At 39.9% G+C, this 21275-nt stretch overlaps 1 protein-coding gene across 4 annotated transcripts in view; it reads left to right on the top strand.

Moving 5' to 3' along the window:
- SH3PXD2B (SH3 and PX domains 2B) overlaps nucleotides 1-21275 on the top strand; it is a 169096-nt gene that overhangs the window by 35399 nt on the left and 112422 nt on the right. The gene's annotated exons all lie outside the window — the stretch shown is intronic.

Below are 21275 nucleotides of genomic sequence, written 5' to 3'. Positions count from 1 at the left end.
TCAGAATGGCCTGTAGTTTGCTGAAGTGTGCTCTTCTAACTCCTGCCTTCTTTCATATCTCAAAGAAGAAATTCAGAAATACTTACTGTATGTAATATTGCTTAGTATTATTAGGGACATAGTGGCTGAGCGGTTAAGACACACTCCGAGGATTGCAATATCAAAAAGTTGGCAGTTTGAGACCCAAGTGTTGCATGATGGGGTGAGTTCCCATCACTAGTCCCAGCTTCTGCCAACCCAGCAGTTCAAAAACATGTAATAATGCAACTAGGTAAATAGGTACCACTTAGGTGGTAAGGTAACAGCATTCTGTGCAGTCATGCTGGCCACATGATCACAGAGTTGTCTTTGACAACACAGGCTGAGCTGCAGTTAGTTGTGCCATCTAAACTCAAAAGCTCTGCTTAACTGTAGTTTATACTTTCAGATTTATTTCAAACAAACCACGATTAGTATAAACTGCATTTTTGTCAGTTTGGACAAAGCAGCAAACTGGTTAAACAAAAATAAAATCAAAGGGTTCAAAACCATTTGTTTTGGTTGTACACAGAGAAGAGAAAGATCCCTTTGCATACTAAACCATGTTTTCACATGATGTAGAAGCACATCCTCTTAGAGTCAACTCATGTACATCAATCTGTTTATTATCATGCATCCACATTCTTATGTTTAGAAGTGAACCATTCATGTGTGACTCAGACTCATCTCCTGGCAAAAGGTAAGAAAGGTTAAGCACCTTGGTTGCATCTGCCACTCTTTTTGGAGGCGTGAAGGCTAGAGAAATATCTGAAAATATAATCAGTGGCCTAAATAGAAAGATCTTGTAAAATTACAGTTCAGATTCCAAAGGAATGTAAAAATATCTCATGGTTTATGGTAACTAATATTTGCTTCCATTAATCTTCCTTATTCAATATGGTTTTCTGTCTAGACTTCCAATACTGTTCCCTTCTCATTTTCTTTCATTCTGCCCTATATCCCATACCAATAAGCCACTTTTTCATGATATAGAAAAAGTCTGGATTAATATATCCTAAATCTTAAAGTTCCCTCCAAGCCTTTTTGAGATGGAAGAATGGTTTTCATGGAACAGGCTATTTTTTCCTATTAGCTCATGTTGTGCTATGTGAAGCAATATGTTGTAGGTGTCACTACTTGGGAAGCTAAGTGCTTTTCCATCAAAGTGGAGGTGGATATATATTAGTGATATTTTGGCCATTGCACTATTTGGCAGATATGACGGAAATTATCTGGCATGAGAACTACTAATTGTTCTTATTGTCATGTTCCTAGAAGAGGAATTTTGGTTGGTCGGTGTGAAATGTGTAAAACCAGAAGAAAATAGGCCTAGAAGATTATAACATTTAACTTCCATTTCGGTGTTCGCAACTAAAAATAAGTTTGCTTGCAACTAAAAACAGGGATAACCTGGCCACAGTGGTACATACACTGGTAACCTCATCACAAAACAATTACAATGCTTTTCACATGGAAGTGCCCATGAAAACAGCTTAGAAGCTTCAGCTGATGCAAAACACAGCATCTAAACTGCTTATTGGAAAAGCTTACAGAAACCATATCACAATAGTTTTAAAGGAATAGCACATGGTGCCAATATACAGTAGGCTATGAGGCCTTCAGTTTTCTAGTCTAAATTCAAAATGCTGATAGTGACATTTTAAAGCCCTCAAATGGGTTGGTACCTTGATATTTGAAAAAGTGCACTCCCCATGGACCAAGATCTGTTGGAGGGAGCCCCTCTTCTCCATCGCACCAGTGGGAGCAGTATACTGTGAGGATGTGAAAGACAGCCTTCTCAGCTGTAGCATCTTGGTTGTGGGATGTTCTCCCTTTGATGGCCTAGTTGGCACCAATATGGGTTTCATTCAGGTGACAAGTTAAAACTTAGATTTTTATTAAAGTCTGTGGGGAGTAATTGACTTCACCCAAATCTGTATGCATACATAGTCTCAGGCTGTTTTAACATTTAAGTTATTTGAATTTTAAATTACTAGATTTCAGTAGTATGTTTTTAGAATATTCAAAGTTTTATTGTTCTATGTTTTAAATTGTTTAAACTCATTTTATTGTAAACCACATGGAGCTCTTATGGCATAGGGCAGGTTATAAATAATTAATATGCAATAGAATCATAGAATCGTAGAGTTGGAAGAGACTGCAAGGGTCATTTAGTCCAACCCTCTGCCATGCAGGAAATCTAAATCAAAGCATCCCTGACAGATGGTCATCCAGCCTCTGTTTGAAGACCTCTAAGGAAGGAGACTCCACTACACTATGAGGAAGGAGTGTGTTCCACTGTCTAACAGCCCTTACTGTCAAGAAGTTCCTCCTAATGTTGAGGTGGAATCTCTTTTTCTGCAGTTTGCATCCATTGTTCCGTGTTCAAGTCTCTGGAGCAGCAGAAAACAAGCTAGCTCCCTCCTCAATATTTTAATTCTATTTTTTATTTCATTTATTTTCATCCAAGGAAATCTACAGCAGAAGCAGAGTTGATTGAGCTCACTGCCACAAATTGTTGAAACATCAGGAGCTTTAACGTTGGTCTTTTCTGGAGGATTCTTTTTTTCAGGAGGAAGCCCACAGTCCTGTTCCAGTAATTTCCTAAGACTTTTCAGTATGGACACCGACGGAACCACGGCAGTCACCTGCAACACTTGTGGGATGTTTGTCTTCTTGCTTACAGAAGTGGAGAACTTCACATGCCCCAAGTGCAAGTTGGTAGCCCTCTTGGAGGAGAAAGTGCAGCAGTTGGAGTCCAGAGTAGCTACACTTCAGCATATTAGGGAGCAGGAGGATTTCCTGGACACAACAGAACTAATAATCCTGGACGAATATCATGCAGAGGAGGATGCTGGAGCCGAGGAGGTCACTTCACATACACAGCAGGCAGACAGTTAGAGGAATGTCACATAGAGAAGTAGGCCAAGAAGGGATTGTTCGGGGAGCTTGCAGCTAGAGAATCAATTCTAAGCTCTTTCCCTTATCAAGGAGGATGAAGAAGAGCAGCATGGACAGACTTCAGGGACAGAGCAGGCAAGCCTGAGAGTCTCACCCAAGGGAACAGCAGCTGCTAAACCTCGTAGGAGGCGTGTGGTCGTAGTGGGGGACTCCTTGCTGAGGGGTACAGAAGCAGTGATTTGTAGGCCTGACAAGATGTCTCGAGAGGTGTGTTGTCTTCCAGGGGCAAAGATCTGTGATGTGACAGAGAGGCTGACAAGACTGGTCAAGCCTACTGACCAATACCCCTTCCTTTTGGTCCATGTGGGAACCAATGATACTGTAAGACACAGCCTGCAGAACATCAAAAGTGATTACGAGGCGCTTGATAGGAAGCTGAAAGGAATGGATGTACAGGTTATCATCTCGTCTCTTCTGCCAGTTGAAGGGCACGGTCCAGGAAGGGAGAGCAAAATAGCGGATGTGAACAACTGGCTTCGCAGATGGTGCCGCCGAGAACGATTTGGATACTTTGATCATGGGCTGCGGTTCCATGAAGAGGGACTTCTTGCAATGGACGGGTTGCATCTCATGACAGTTGGAAGACATGTTTTTGCCAACAGTCTCAAGAACTTGATCAGGAGGGCTTTAAACTGAGTTCCGTGGGGAAGGGAGACAATATTAAGGAAGGAGAAAGGAGAAAATAGTCAAACAGACATAGAGAAAACAAGAAAAAAAGTGCAAGTACCCAACAGTGAGAGGCAAAAAAACTTGCACAAGCAGCAGGTAAATGGGACCCGTGGTCTGCGATCTCTCTACACTAATGCACAGAGCATGGGAAATAAGCAAGATGAACTTGAACTCCTAGTACAACAAAGCAAATATGATATAATAGGCCTCACTGAAACCTGGTGGGATGAGTCTCATGATTGGAATGTGGAAATAGAGGGGTATAACCTTTGTAAGAGAAATAGGCCAAACAGGAAAGGAGGAGGAATAGCACTATATGTCAGAGATATTTACACCAGTGAAGAGATCCAGGACATCAATCCTGGAAGCCAGGTGGAGAGCATCTGGATAAAAATTAAAGGGGAGGGAAACAACAAGGATGTTATGGTGGGAGTCTACTACAGACCCCCAAGTCAGACTGAGGAATTGGATGATATCTTTCTAGAATAGATGACCACACACTCAGAAAAGAGAGATGTAGTAGTGATGGGCAACTTCAGCTATCCTGATATTTGCTGGAAGTCAAACTCAGCAAAATCCTCAAGGTCTTGCACATTCCTCACTTGCCTGGAAAACTATTTCATGGTCCAAAAGGTGGAAGAGGCAACAAGGGGGTCAGCTATTTTGGATCTGATCCTAACCAAGAAGGATGACTTGGTTAATGGGGTGCAAGTGGTGGGATCACTAGGTGGAAACGACCATGTTCTCCTGGAGTTTGTTATACAATGGAACGGAGAAGCCAGGCATAGTCAGACATTCTAGACTTTAGGAGAGCGGATTTCAGTAAACTTAGAGAAGTATTGAGGGTGATCCCGTGGTCAGAAATACTAAAAGGGAAGGGAGTTCAGGACGGATGGGAGTTTCTCAAAAGACAGATACTGAAGGCACAATCTCATACAGTTCCAGTGGGAAAGAAAAATGTGAAGTGTCTCAAGAAACCAGGATGGATGACTAAGGAACTTTCAACCGAGCTAAGTTTGAAACGGAACATGTATAAGAAATGGAAAAAGGGGGAAATCACAAAAAAGGAATTCAAAGAAATAGCAGGCATGTGTAGGGGTAAAGTCAGGGAAGCTAAAGCGCAGAATGAATTCAGGCTTGCTAGAGAGGTTAAAAAGAATAAAAAGGGATTTTTTGGATATGTCCGCAGCAAAAGGAAGAAGAAGGAAATGGTAGGGCCACTGCATGGAAAAGATGGCAAAATGCTAACAGGGGACAGAGAAAAGGCAGAATTACTCAACACCTTCTTTGCCTCAGTCTTCTCAGAAAAGGCAAAGGGTGCTCAACCTGAGGATAATGGAGCAGAGGACAGAATAGGGGAATTTCAGCACAGAATAAGTAAAGAGATAGTAGAGGAATACCTTGTTAATCTAAATGAATTTAAGTCTCCAGGACCAGATGAACTACATCCAAGGGTACTAAAAGAACTGGCAAATGTAATATCGGAGCCATTGGCAATCATATTTGAAAACTCCTGGAAAACAGGAGAGATCCCAGCAGACTGGCGGAGGGCAAACGTTGTCCCCATCTTCAAAAAGGGGAAAAAAGAGGATCCCAACAATTATCGTCCAGTTAGTCTGACATCAATACCAGGAAAGATTCTGGAGCAGATCATTAAACAGAGAGTCTGTGAACATCTAGAAGGCAATGCCATAAGCACAAAAAGTCAACATGGGTTTCAGAGAAACAAGTCATGCCAGACAAATCTGATCTCTTTCTTTGATAAAATTACCAGGTTGGTAGATGAAGGGAATGCTGTGGATATAGTATATCTTGATTTCAGTAAGGCCTTTGACAAGGTTTCCCATGACATTCTTGCAAACTAGCTTGTAAAATGTGGGCTCGACAAAGTAACTGTTAAATGGATCTGTAATTGGTTGACCGGCCAAACCCAAAGGGTGCTCAACAATGGCTCTTTTTCAGCCTGGAGAGAAGTGACCAGTGGGGTCCCACAGGGCTCTGTCCTGGGCCCAGTGTTATTCAACATCTTTATCAATGACTTGGATGACAGAATTGGGAGCATACTTATCAAATTTGCAGATGACACCAAATTAGGAGGAATAGCTAATACTCCAGAGGACAGGATCAAGATTCAAAATGATCTGAATAGACTAGAAAGCTGAGCCAAAGCTAACAAAATGAAATTCAACACAGAGAAATGTAAGGTACTGCACTTAGGGCAGAAAAATGAAATGCACAGATATAGGATGGGGGACACCTGGCTGAATGAAACTACATGTGAAAGGGATCTGGGAGTCCAAGTAGACCACAAGTTGAACATGAGTCAACAGTGCGATGCGGCAGCTAAAAAGGCCAATGCAATTTTAGGCTGCATCAATAAAAGTATAGTGTCTAGATCAAGAGAAGTAATAGTGCCACTGTATTCTGCTCTGGTCAGCCCCCACCTGGAATATTGTGTCCAGTTCTGGGCACCACAATTCAAAAAGGACATTGAGAAACTGGAGCGTGTCCAAAGGAGGGCAACTAAAATGGTGAAAGGTCTGGAAACCATGTCCTATGAGGAACGACTTAGGGAGCTGGGGATGTTTAGCCTGGAGAAGAGAAGATTAAGAGGTGATATGATAGCCCTGTTTAAATATTTGAAAGGATGTCATATTGAGGAGGGAGCAAGCTTGTTTTCTGCTGCTCTAGAGAACAGGACCCGGAACAATGGATGCAAGCTACAAGAAAAGAGATTCCACCTCAACATTAGGAAGAACTTCCTGACAGTAAGGGCTGTTCGACAGTGGAACACACTCCCTCGGAGTGTAGTGGAGTCTCCTTGCTTGGAGGTCTTTAAGCAGAGGCTAGATGGCCATCTGCTGGGGATGCTTTGATTTGGATTTCCTGCATGGCAGGGGGTTGGACTGGATGGCCCGTGCAGTCTCTTCCAACTCTATGATTCTATGATTCTAAGATTCAATATGACATCCCTTCAAATATTTAAACAGGGATCTCATATCACCCCTTAACCTTCTCTTCTCCAGGCTAAACATCCCCAGCTCCCTAAGTTGTTCCTCATAGGACATGTTTTTTCTTGACATGAATGTCTAGTAGTAACTGACTCTAGGGGGTGGTGCTCAACTCCATGACTAAGCCAAAAAGCCAGTGTTGTCCAAAGATGACTCTATGGTCATGTGGCCAGCATGGCTGTTACCTTGCCACCAAAGTGGTGCCGATTTATCTACTTGCATTTGCATGCTTTCAAACTGCTAGGTTGGCAGAAGCTGGGACTAGTGTCGGGAGCTCACCTCATCATGCAGCACTCAAACTGCCAACCTTCTGACCTTCTGATAGTCAGAATTGGCATCTTGACCACTAAGCCACTGCTTCCAATTAATATGCAATAATAAATAAAAATTGATTGGAATCCAACTGCTCAGAACTGTGGGTTGAAATATCCTTTTCCACATTTGATATCTAATCCTCTCAACTAGGTATGCCAGGGTGGATCCAGGGACTTGCTGTGCATGCTCTAACACTGAACTGCGGAGTCTCCCTGGTAGCTTATTTCCTGTAAATTACAGGACACAATGATACATATCTATTCCCTTCTGTGATTAAAGTAGGCCATGAGGCCTTCAGTTTTCTATTTGGCCTTTAGACCTGGAGCATTTCTGAGCTCACATCACTGAATTATTTGTCTGTTTGAGGCTGATGGGTCTCAAGTGCATAAAGAAGGCTGTGGAAGCTTTAAGTCTGAAGCAATCTACATTCTTTGGCAAGAGTCTCCCAGTATCACCTGTAAGAATAATCTGTCCAGACTCCCCACCCAACCCCATCCCAAAGCTGATGTAGTCCTGTTTCACATAAATATGTTAAAGGGAGACACAGAGTGTGTTTGCTATGAGTGTAGTTAACATAAGAATTGCCTATATGATAACTGGAGAGCCAATGTGGTGTTGTGGTTTGACTAGGACACTGGAAGACTAGGATTCGAGTCCCTGTTTGGCTGTGGAAACCCACTCAGTGGCTCTGGGCAAGTCACACTCTCTCTCAGCCTCAGAAGAAGGCAAAGACAACTCCTCTCTGAACAAATTCTGCCAAGAAAACTCCATGATAGAGTCACCTTAAGGTTGCCATGTCAGAAATTATTTAAAGGCACACAGTAACAACAGCATATGATAATTAGCATGCAGAAAGTCCATGCTCACGAGTTCCAAGAATACAGTGCTGTATTTTTTAAACATCAAAATGAAATTTCCATATTGATTCTAAAACTTACAAATGTGTGCTGTAACAGTCACAAAAAGGCTGTGCTGTAGCAGAAGAAACTCATCCCATTTGTTACTATATAGCTGTTCTGTTCCCCCTTGCAACATTAATAGATTAGAAAGCTCGGCCAAAGCTAACAAAATGAATTTCAACACAGAGAAATCTAAGATACTGCATTTAGTGCAAAAATAAATAAATAAAATAAAATGCATAGATATAGGATGGGGGACACCTGGATTAAGGAGACTACATGTGAAAGGGATCTGGGAGTCCAAGTACACCACAAACTGAACATGAGTCAACAGTGTGATGTGGTAGCTAAAAAAGCCAATGTGATTCTAGGCTGCATCAATAGAAGTGTAGTGTCTAGATCAAGGGAAGTAATAGTGCCCCTCTATTCTGCCTTAGTCAGCCTCACCTGGAATACTGTGTCCAGTTCTGGGCAGCACAATTCAAAAAGGATGTTGACAAATTGGAGCATGTCCAGAGGATGGCAACTAAAATGGTGAAGGGTCTGGAAACCATGCCTTATGAAGAGAGACTTAGGAAGCTGGGGATGTTTAGTCTTGAGAAGAGACAGTTAAGGGGTAATATGATAGCCCTGTTTAAGTATTTGAAGGGGTGTCACACTGAGGATGGAGCAAGCTTGTTTTCTCCTCCAGAGACTAGAACATGGAACAATGGATGCAAGCTCCAGGAACAGAGATTCCACCTCAACATTAGGAGGAACTTTCTGACAGTAAGAGCTGTTCAACAGTGGAACACATTCCATTGGAGTGTAGTGGAGTCTCCTTCCTTAGAGATCTTTAAACAGAGGCTGGATGGCCATCTGTTGGGGATGCTTTGGTTGTGATTTCCTGCATGGCAGGGGGTTGGACTGGATGGCCTTTGTGGTCTCTTCCAACTCTACAATTCTATGATTCTATGAATAGTAGCCTTAAAATGTCACTGTCTTACCTGCTTGCAGATAGTACTCATTCAGTTTATGTTAATATATGCTGTGCAATCCCAAAATCTCACTCTTCCCAGTCTTCCACAAGTTGGGACCCTCCAGATATTGTGAACTATCCACTTTAGTGGGGCTTGATGTTGAAAACATCTGGAGGGCACCAAGGTGGGGAAGTTAAGTAGTTGAAACATTGTCCTCTTTTGCTTAATAATAAGTCCCGCACACCCCCTATTCCACCAATAAGTCATTTTGTGGCCTAAAAGTGATACCTCAGTGGTGCTTGTGGAACTGCCATAAGTAATTGTGCTGCACATATAATTACTGTTACATTATTTAATTGATCCAGACCTAAGAGGATGAATACTGTTATACTCACTCTATAGTATCAAGAATTTAATAGCCTGTAGCATAATCAGGACAGTTTTGTAAAGTAGGCTACCTTTTTCAATTAGAAGTCTTCAATATTTTTTTTTAAAAAATAAGGACCATTAATTCATTAATTCAGGTCACTTTGGAGCAACTATATTTTTCTGAGTTATCACTCTTCTGGTGTGACATAATAAAGTCAGGTTGAAAGCTGGCTCCTTAGCTGTGATCCATTTATAGCTTTTCTGCATTGGCAGTTAGCAGGGAACCCATTGTGCCAAGTGCTCTATGCCAAAGTAGGCCAGCCAGGTTTGCAGTTGGCTTTGACGGTCATGCTAACAATCTGCTGCTTTTTATGTACTGCTTTGTGGATGACATCCCATTTGATTCTTACCTTTTGGAAATTTTTGAGAAATTCCTCTGTAAATGACTGTGCCAAACAACTAAAGCAGCAGTAAGTAGTTTGCACATAAGAGAAACTCATCAGAGGTACATGGCTTTGGTATATTGTTTTTTAAATCCAGGCTCCTAAATGATCTGCTATGTCACTACCAACTGAAATGAACATTAATAGAAAATGAGATAATAGAAGGTGAGATTCGTTTCTCAGCATATTAGTGGGCACAGATACTCTTTTTCACAATGAGTGAGATAAGTGTGATAGGTGGATTTACACCTTTGCCACTACACATTTCTTCATTTATGCCTTTACACTGATAATAACATTTAAAAGCTCTTACACATAAAATAAATTTCTTTTTGGAAAACAGGGGCACAAAGTTTTTCAGTTGCACAAGTATTTGAAGGGTTGAAAGCATAGGAGTGATTCCTTCAATATGATGCCTCTTTATACATAAGAAATTTGAGCCGTTTGGAGACACAAGCTCAAAATGAACAGAGACATGGAAATAACCACAGAAATAATGCTCTTTTGGTTGTGGAAAGAATTGGGAGGACAGTACTGAGTTAAACATATGGGCAGTCCATTAGAGTTTTAACATCTGCAAGAACAGCTGTGATGAGGTGTTGAGTTAGAAGGATTTTAGTATTTGCAAGTATTGGGGGAGTGTTGCATATTTGGACGCTTTCTCACGTAAGTAAGTTTTTGCATCTTTAATGCTAGCATCTCAGAGAGATGGTTAGATTAAACATTACTTTCCTCAGTTATAGTTCTCTATATGCAGGGAGTCATTTATGACACAGTAGTGTTGTATTCGTTGATGTGCCAGGAGATCTACATGCATGATCACTGAATATGATGCACCATTATGTCAATTTCTCCAGTGATCTCCAGTGATTAAGTAACTCAGTGGTTCCCAACCTTTGGTCCTCCAGGTATTTTGTACTTCAACTACCAGAAACCCCGCCTAGCTTGGCCAACAGTCAGGAATTCTGGGAATGGAAGTCGCAAATCTCTGGAGGATCAGAGGTTGGGAGTCACTGATCTAATTGAAGTCTTTCAGCCTTCATTCATAAAGTCAGGAGAAGTTAGTGTTCATATGTTTCTCTTTTTTGGGTGTTGTGATGGAAGCTTAGTCCACTGCTGTGCCCTGCTGTGGATGTACACTGAAATGTGTTGAAATGCATGTTCTGTCAACTAGAAGATAGAATAATTTTTTAAAAGGTCTTTGACTTTCAGGAGTGATCTAATATTTCCTTTCCTTCCCAATTCCATTGGGTAATGATGCATAGTACATTTATGGGTATATATTTTAAACACTTCATATCTGCTGTGCCCCAGTAATAGATATTTTTCCCTCTCTGGCCCCAAGTTGAAGGGGAAGCTAAAAGTGTGAGCTAATGTTCCACTAGACTGCAATCAATAAAAAGCTATAGCAGAGAAACCTAGCCAATCCATTATTGGTAGAATCTGGCTAAGACCATAAGACCTTATCATCTGTCCTGTTGTTGGCATCTCAGACCATGACAGGCCAAGGCAGTTATCACATTGTCTCATCCTAACTGGATAACTAGTTATTAATTGTGAGCAAGAATTGGCTAAGTTGGAGGTTAAGCTTAGTTTAAATGAGTCATTTTCAAAGAGACCCTGTCTCCTTTCACTGTTGTCTGGCTCAAAGTCAGTGACTTACTATGTATGCTATCATGCTACAAAAGGCTTTCTTTCCAAGTGGTGGCTGAGGATTGGCTAGCAGGCCCTAATCCAGAAGACATTTGCAAAATGGAGGGATAAATTTAAGATTCCTTGGCTGGTTTCATTGTCTAAACAAACAAGTTATTTTTTTCAGTCATCAAAGGAGAGTTATGGCTTGTTAAGAATTGTGTGTGTGTATATACATATGTGTTCACACAAATGAATGGTGACAATGACATGCTGATATAATTTACAAAAATCCCATTAATACATTAATCTGTAACAGCCTTCTCCATGGTGACAGCTTTCTCCATAATGGTGGGAGTTGTACATTAACACATCTGGAGGACACCAGTTCAAAAAAAAAAAAAAGTCTGACCTTAAGCATTGATTTCTGAAATAATCTTTGATGACCCATTAGTACCATGATGCATGGAGCATGGTTTAGCCACTGCCTTTCGTTTTCTTCACCCCAGCTGTTCTAAGCAACTAAGCACAGAAATGGTTCTTTCAGGTTGTTTCAAGAGAATGGGCAATGAAAAATCTTTATGGAGTTGTGCTGTATGGCTACTAAGAAAGGAAATTCATGCAAAGGAGGAAAAGCAAATCTTAATGACACTGCTGTGACATGATAGAAGAGTTTATAGGTCTACTGAGAATAAAAAATGTGAAGAGGCTTTTAGGGAAATTATTAATTGTGCAGTACACTCAAGAGCACTAATTTTTTGCTGATGCAAGGAAGTCATTTATTCTGTGCATTGATGTCAGAATGGAAGGTTTGGGTTTAGTGCTGTGCCAGGAAATTGAAAGAGGGTGAGGTAGGCAGGGAAGATGTAGTTTTTGTTAGCCAAAGACTTACTGAAACCCTACATTCCATGCACCAACAGGAATTTTTAAAAAAGAAATGGGCCATTCCTGGAAAAGTGTGATAAATGTCTATATGGAGTATTGTTCCAAGTACGGATTGATGCCACCAACCTACACACTCATGTATTTGGTAATTGCAAGGTTTTTATTAATATCAATAATGTTGATATTAACACATCAGAAAAAATGTTATATATGTGTTGATGTTTTGTGGCTTTGTTAAAGAACAGATTATCTGCATAAAGTGTAAATTATTAGCTACAAGGGTTGGTGCTGCTCTGACAGGAGTATTACTGCCAGAAAGTGTTCCATATAATAAAGAAACTTTGAGTCTCCTACAGGAACACATTTTTGTGTTATCTGTTTAATTGGATTGTATTTCGATCAGTTCCCACCTTATCAGCTTGGCACTGCTGGTTGACATAAAATATGGTTGCACAACTGAGATGAAAGAACAGTTGTTCTCTGCTTCAAATTAAGCTAAGAGATTGGGGAAGACTGAAACTGACTGGAAAACAGCAATGGCATGTCAGATTTTTATTTTATTTTTTTTATTTGCTGTTAATTGTCATCAATTGTCATCAACTTAGACTTATAGTAACCCTATGAATAAGAGATCTCCAGGTCACCCTGTTATCAACAGCCCTGCTAATGTCTTGTAATTTTAGGTCTGTGGCTTCCTTACTCGAGTGTATCATCCTGTAATGCAGTCTCCCTCTTTTCCTACTGCCTTCTACCATACCAAGCTTTATTGTCCTTTCTAATGAGTTGTGTCTTCTCATGATATGTCCAATGTATGATAGTCTCAGAGAATTATACAGTTGAAAGGGACCCCATTGGCCATTGTATAATCCTCCTCATGCAGAAATCCAGCTAGATCATCCTTCGCAAGTGGTTGTCTAGTCGAACCATTGTTACTGTCAAGAAGTTTTTTCTACCCTCTTCTAATTTAAAACCATTAGAACTGTTCCTACCCTCAGGGGCAGCAGTGAACAAACCTGCACTCTCCCCTTTGTAACGGCCCTAGAGGTATTTCAAAAAGGCAGTCATGTCACCCTTTAGTCATCTTGGCTTCTCAGAAGAGTTTTATTTTAAATTAAAATTAAAAGTATTGTAGTTTAATATTTTAGTCTACTATCCATCTACCTAAACTGGCTTTAATGCATGTTTCTGTATCTTTGAGCACTCTGAGGCAGAACAAAAAATTGGGAATTCAGCTTCTTTTTTTTAAAAAAGTACATATGCTTCTCGGCCTTTTAGCTAAGATCAAGTGTGTAGTACATATAGTTATGTCACAGGTAATTTATCCAGAAAGTAGCGATGGGGAGCGTGGTTAGTTCTAAAAATCAAAACTAGCCCTCAGTTTTGTTGTGTTTTTTGTTTTACATCAAGAGGGGGATGCAGGCTGCATACAAATGTGCTTATCTTCATTCTTCATTTTTGTTGTAGTTGTAGAATACATCAGTCTGGATTGCAACATGTAGGTGTTTAATCAAATGCATCCTTCAGATGCATTTCTGCTTCAGGAGTCTGTTTTTGATCTAGCTGAGTTGTCTGGCTTTTGCTTTCTGCTTGCTGAAGATGGCTGGCATTGCGAGACTGCCTTTGACTGAGGAGACATGGGGACACTGGGTTTATATACATATGCTGCTTCTGATTCATGCATTCCATTGAGATGGTAGTATGGAGGCAAGTGAGGGGGAAGCTAAATAAACATGTTAGAGAAAGGAAAACATGATGAGTTTCCCTCAAATTGGTTCCAGAAAGCTGCCCTTCCCATCTTTGGAACTGTGACTACACTTTTGCTAAACTCAGTGTTTCTGGAGTTTAGGAAATTCATTCTCTGAGGTGTTAGAATGCTGTGTGTCTTTCAAAGAGGAAGGATAGTTGGCTTATAGGAATTAATTTAAACATGTGCAAAGTAATTGCATAGTTTTTTGTGGGTTTTTTGGGCTATGTGGCCATGTTCTACCAGAGTTTCTTCCTGATGTTTTGCCAGCATCTGTGGCTGGCATCTTCAGAGAATGTTTGCTTGGAATGTTTGCCACAGATGCTGGTGAAACGTCAGGAAGAAACTCTTCTAGAACATGGCCACTTAGCCCGAAAAACCCACAAAAAACTATGGATGCCGGCCATGAAAGCCTTTGACTTCACATAATTATTGCATGTTTACTAGCCTTAAAGAATCAGCTTCCCCTCCCACTCTCGCTTTCTCTCCCTCTCTCTCTCTCTCTCTGTGTGTGTGTATATGTATGAATATATATTTAAATATATATATTTAAAATATTGGTACCTATTGTGAGCTCTATTAGAGTTAATAGCAGTACCCTGTAAGGACTGTGGTATGCAAAATGGAGTATGTTTTGATAATGTTGTTAAATATTACTGTTTTCAAACCTTGTTCCCCAGAGTTGTCGTCCAGTGCTCAAACCACTATGCCATGCTGGCTATATACTACATAGCACCAAGGTCTGGGGGGGGGGCTATCTCTTGAGCATGTTTTGAAATAACCCCATTGGTACCATAGAACAAACAAAAGAGTAAACCAAGCATCTGCTCTGCCATATTTTCAGAGATGCTTTTTACCATATCAGTGTTGTATGGCTCTCACTGACATAGGTTAATTAATGACTTGTATCCCAGTAATCTGGACAGTTCTAAGTAGGAAAAGTCTGTGCATAGTTTAGCACATTGATAGAAAAAAGATTGGATTCTTTAAAACCATAGTTAAACAAAGGGTGACCTACGGCCACATTGTCCCCCAGTGTTCCCAATTGCTTTGTCCAAAAATGCCCCCTAGGAGTGTAGGAGGCAATTTTGAACATCCTCCCCTCCCCAGGTTTTTCAGCACCAGGATGATGGGGGTCATTTGGAGACAAAAAAAAATTGTTTTTAGAGAAGAGTCTGTCCCTTAGTAGTCTCCTGATGGGCCAGTTCAACCCCTTGACAATTGCCTACCACATGTTGAACTTTACATACTCAAATATTTGCTGCTGTGTGCAGGCAATTGCAGTTAAAATTTACTCCATTAAGGGTTTTAGCAGAAAGCATCAGGTGTGGAACTGAAAATGTGCAGTAGTAGCCCTCTTTTTCTTTCCTTTCATTTTTCTTTTTTAACAAATACACCAGGGCTTGAAACTTTCTGGATTAATCAGAAATGACTGATTTTGAAGATCAGTATTATATTTTCAAGTGTTGATGTATACTGTAGTAGCTAAAAGTTGCTTTGCCTAGCTAGGCTTTAAAAAAATCTGTCATGAACACTGGACCAAAAGTTCATTTGTGGCAATTTTGACCACCCACACAGCCTTACTGTAGACAGATGAAAAAAGACATTGCTTCTTCTTTGAAGAAGGAAAATGGGAATTAAAAGGGCCCTGCCCTTCTCCCTAGTAGAGCTTGGAAAATTTCTTTTTTAAAAGTAATTTAATCTGATTATTCATTGACGTGTTTGAAGAGTGATCTGTCAGTATTGCTGAATGTAGTTTTGAACAAGTGTCTTCCTGTGTAATTTGTGCTGCTCATAATTTTTACATTAATTTCCTTTACTTTCTTAAGAGAGAGAGAACAAAAAACTTTTCATGCCAGGATAAAAGACATTGGTATAAAATGTGAAAAAATTCCCATCAAGGTCCTTAACATGCCCTAGGTCAACATTTAATACTATCTAGCAATGATTACTCATTATACCAGTAAAGTAACTTCACTGTTTCTCGTTACTTTTTAAAAGTAACTTTGAGACCTCTTCTCATGCTACCAACTTCTCTCTTTCAGTTAGTCTCAAAGGTGCTGCAAGATCCCAAAGGTGCTTCAAGATCCCGTTGCATACTGATTTTTCAAACTAACATGGCTAGCTCTTTGAATTACATTCTGTAGTAGAGGTAGAATTCATACTACCTCCCAGTTAATTTTGGACTGCAACCCCCATCAGCTATAGCCAGCATAGCCATATCAGTGCTGGAATTTACAGTCCAGTGATGTCTGGAGGGCTACATAGTTCCCCTCTGTGATGCTTGTTTGTATTCAGACATCAGTGGATCGACCCTATTTTAATCAAAGGAATCATGTCAGATGAATGATATATGTTTGCTCATATAAAGCACTGTTAGAAGCTTGAACAAAGAAGCCCCAAGAGGGTTAATTTACCAACTGCACAAGTCATGTATAGATATTTGGGAGATAATTGTGTATTGGAATTGATACAACTACTAGAGAATGGGGAATGAATGATAGAATGTTTACGGTGAGAATGTACAAAATTTGTTTATACATTAAGGTTAATCTCTTGAGGAAAATAATATCAGTGGAAACTTGACTTATTTGCACATGTTACACATATCAAATACTATAATCATCTTGCAGTACATTTAAATTTAACTTTTTCAAAGATAGAGTTAAATGTGATAGATCAGGACTGAGGAACAAGTGGCTCTCCAGATTTTGCTGAACTCCAGTTCCCTTCAGTTTTAGTCAGTTTAGTGGTAAGGCATAATAGGAATAGTGGTTTATCACCTTTTAATAATAATATTTAATATTTATTTACTTATACCCTGCTCTTCAGCCAAGGCTATCAGAGCAGCTTACAATTTGTTAATTAGACATTTTGAATTGTCAAGGGATCCTAACCCTCCCTATGCATATGTGTGTGAAAGTGTGAGAGTATGTGTGAAGTAGCCCAGAGTTTTTTTTGTTGAACAGAACATGTTGATATTGGGGTTTAGTGAGAGAGTTTCAGAGCAAAGCCCTACCTATGTGCCTAAGATGTGAATAATGTTGAAATTCTAGGTTCTTCTGGAAATCCCATTATTTTAAGATGAGTCTCAGGTGAACAGGGAGAGTTTTTAAGAAGTGCAAGTCTCCAGCCTAAGTAGCCATGTGCCTCAGCTTTGCAAGAAAAGGTTCACTGATTATAGTAGTACTGTGGAAAAGATGTAGGCAATACTAGAAATCTATACTAATCTGCTTTGTTTCACTACAATGCAGTTGCTAAATGTCTCTTCCAGAGGGAACAGTTTCCCTACAGATGGATGTTGTGATGAATTATGTATGGCATATTGATTATTTATCCTGTGTGCAAAGTTTTAATGTCCTGTAACTGACTTGTTTTTGCATCTGACATTCCATACCTATAGTCTTAGCTTTTGAATGCTGTGTTCTGTTGTATCTGGATGGGGCAGTGCAGTTACCAGAAATTAAGTGCATCATGGATCACTTAGTTACTGGAAAAAGAGCAGTGGTTCCTGTGATGCATTCTCTGAAACCATGCATTAAAAAGGCAACAGATAAAGGTTGCATAAGGTTTGGAAGACAGTGATCATCAGAGAGAATGCTGACCCTGCCCCTTGCCTGGAATCAAACATAACTTTCTGTTGGTCTAGAAAGGGATGTAACATCACACAGACTGACCATCCTAGGGAATAAAATAGAGCACTATCTGTATGTATGGCTTGTCTTTTTTTGAGTCCACCTCTTTTCACATTTTCAGTCTTGTTCATTTTAGCATGCACTGTGTGCTTTTGTCTGAACTGACAGAAGATGGTGATGGACAGAGATATGGGGTCAGGGTAACAGCAGTTAAAATAAAAGCCTTGATAACTCCCAACTGTCCTGATTTGGTTGGGACAGCCCCTGTTAATCTTTTGCTATCTCACTTTTCATCTACTTTTTAAATGTTATGGTTTCTCTCTCCTCCCTAACTTTGTCCTCAGTTTACTTTTATTTGCTGCAAACTGAGTTAAAAGTGCAAGAGTAACTGCTCTGAGTTATCTGAGCAGCAGGGAAAAGAGGAGTGGATTAAGGTTTGCCCTTCTAGTAGGCTCATTTGTATTTTTTCCTGTTTTTCAGCCTTTCCTCAGTACATACATTCCACGGTATCTCTGTTTAAAATAGTAGTTTTGTGTGTCCTTCCTCATTACTCTTAATGTTGCTAAGACACATATATCCCAGTTTCATCTGTGAAATGTTGGCACATATGAACTGTTCATGTCCCAAGGATCTCATATACAAACTAGCAAGTTTTTGAAGCAGCAGAAATTAACCAGTGGGCATAAATTCAATATGTAAAAACAAAAAACAAACAAACAAACAAAAAACCAGCTTCATTTATATACTGCTTACTAATGAACTAACAGTATCTAAGTGGTTTTACAATTAATAATAATAATAATAATAATAATAATATTTATTTATTTTTCCCACTTTTTTATAAAGGAATCAAAGCGGATTCCAGCAGTATAAATATTCCAATTCCAATTGTAAGCTAATTGCCCCCAACAATCTGAGTACTCATTTTAGTGATCTTGGAAGGATGCAAGCCTAAATCGAGCTTGAGCCTTGGCATATGCTGAAAGCAGCACCAAAAGAAGCGGTGCCATGTGCCAGAGGAAGTAATGGTGCATGCGCCTGTGGCATGCATGAGCTGCTGTGCTGCCGCAGTCATGAGCCCCATTACTTCTAATGGTCTCAAGCATACGTGGAATTTCTTTTAGCCAGGGGTGTGTGTGTGTCCTGGAACGGATCCCCGTGTAAAAGAAGGGATCACTGTATTGAACTCGCAACCTTATGGTTTTGAGTGAGTGGCTGCAGTAAAGACATTTAACCACTGCACCACCAGAGCTCTTCACCTGTATGTAACACCTGTAAAAAATGGAAAGAATATTTGAAAATATTTTTAAATGGTCATGAAACGTCTTTTTCAAGTGTTGAGAAACTGATGAGAAGAATGCTGAAATGACAAGATTCTGCAGTTTGGGGCTTATTCTGTGCAAAATTTGCACATAGTTGTTTTGTGCAGGAAACAGCATTTTCTGCATGGAAAATAATATTTCAATATAGAAACATCAATTCCTGTGCAGAAAATGCTTTCTGTGCAGGAAAAAGCTGTAATTGAGGATTTCTTCTGGGTAAACTTTGCATAGAAAACAGCATTTTCTACTGAGAAAACAGCATTTTTGTGTAGAAAAATAATATTTAAATCCAAAAATATTAATTCCTGCACAAAAATGTTGTTTTCCTTGCAGAAAAAAAATTGTGTTTGAAAATTTCTTGTGTGTAAAATTTGCATATAGTTAATTTGAATAGAAAACAGCATTTTCTCTGAAGGAATTAATATTTCTACATTGATATATTAGTTTCCACGGAGAAAATGCTATTTTCTGTGCAATATAACTGCATATGAATTTTGCACCAAATAACTCCCAAATTTCTAATAGTCTTTGAAAACTGTGTAGTTTACAAAGACTTTCTCACAGTGGGAAGCAAATTGCTGAAAGTATATGTTCCTACTTTCCAGAAGAAACTTAATGAAGAATTAAATGCCTACCCTATGGCAAAGGTAAGTTAAATGATTGAGATTACTTATTGGCAATATAAATTGCAGATAGGGAGAGAGGGAAACTCACCTGGAATTGGACCCTCAGCAAGGGACCCATGATCGAAAATCCACCCCACTCTACCAGTTAGGTTCCCAATCTGGATCTGGTTTCCCATGCTCACTATAGAGAAAAATATCTATCTCTATCTTTAATGTATACTTTAGTTCTGCATACCGAATGATTGGAGTCAGCACTGACAGAAGAATGTTTTTTTCATGACTTGATCATAGCCTTCTTAGAAGCATCGGGAAGACTACTGTTAGAAAGAAGACACTGAACTGGATTGTTAAATTTATTTAGATCCAGCAGGGATCTTATTGTATTCCTCAAGATAGTGCACTTTTCTTTGACAGAGTGGGATGGGATGGGATGTGCCTTACCATTTACTTGCCCTCTAGAATAAATCACATACATGCTAGGTAACTCCATAAAAAGAAGCTTAAGGCAAGTGCTTTCAGTCACTTTTAGTGGAATTTTTATATGCTTTATAATTAGTGAATATGTCATTTCCATAGTCCAGACCTCTAGTTTGCCTATCAGGTATCTTGCATAGAATTTAGAGATGATATTCAATAGGCTGATAGGAATTAGTGAATATGATAAACTGGTGATAAAATGATTTCTGGGAGAAGATGTGCACAATGGGTTATAACTGGAGGAATCTATAATATCTGTTTAAGTCCTCTCTCTCCCACCTGCTTTATCGTGTGAGCCCTGGAGAGCTTTTGTGACCAGGAAGTACAATATATACTCATCTATAAGGAGCTGAACAGACGGGTCGTGAGACGCCGCCCTCTTTTGCCCCAGATTGGGGCCACGGCCTCTGCAGGGCGCAAAAAGAAGCTGCAAAAAGTGGCTTCTTTTTTTGCGTCCTGGAAGGGGCATCATAGACATGCCGGCATGCCATGATGACATCCCTTCTGTGCTGCGCCATTTGGGCACTGTGCTGGAATCGCACCATAATGTTGTGTGCTCTCTAGACAGGTGCACAGTGTCATGGCATGATGAGGGCGGATTCATGGCATCCAGCGTGCAGGCGTTGCGCTGTGGCTCCACCCATAGGCCAGCACAAAGTGCCGTCTGTATCCCCCCATAGCCAGAAAATTTATACTACAAAATTGGCCCAAAAACCTGGGTTGACATATACACAAATCAGTACAGTAACAAGATGGCAGGGAGAGTGGTTGTTTGCTCACCAAACCTTTTCCCAGCCCAGCTGCTTCCAGAGGGGGCAGCTGGGCTGGGAAGATGCAGAAGGAGGAAGCAGGACATCTTTTACATCCATGGTTACATGCTCTTAAATTCTGGCCTCAATTTATCCACGGATCATTATAAAAATTCAGAATTTTGGCCCCATAACCTACCGTCAACTTATATATGAGGTCAACCTATACATGGTTATATACGGTACTTTGTATTTTACTCTACATTGCTGTGGGAACTAATTAATGAAGAAGCTTTAATCTTACATACTTTTTAGGCATAAATATATTACATATATATATGTAATATATGTAATGTGCCACTGATCGTCCTGATTGTGCTGCACTCAGGGCTCAATGTTACTGTTAAATCAGAATACAGAGAACCATAATGGTTACCAAATGGCAATGCGTCAAAGAAGGCTGCATTCTATCACCCTATTTATTCAACCATATTCATAAAATATCGTAGGCACGGTAGGCTTAGACTCAGAGACAGGAGGACTGAAGATCAGGGAAAATAA

This window comes from Sceloporus undulatus, chromosome 2 (assembly GCF_019175285.1).
Source record: "Sceloporus undulatus isolate JIND9_A2432 ecotype Alabama chromosome 2, SceUnd_v1.1, whole genome shotgun sequence".
Taxonomy (NCBI): Eukaryota; Metazoa; Chordata; class Lepidosauria; order Squamata; family Phrynosomatidae; genus Sceloporus; species Sceloporus undulatus.
This window is presented reverse-complemented; position numbering and strand designations above follow the sequence as displayed.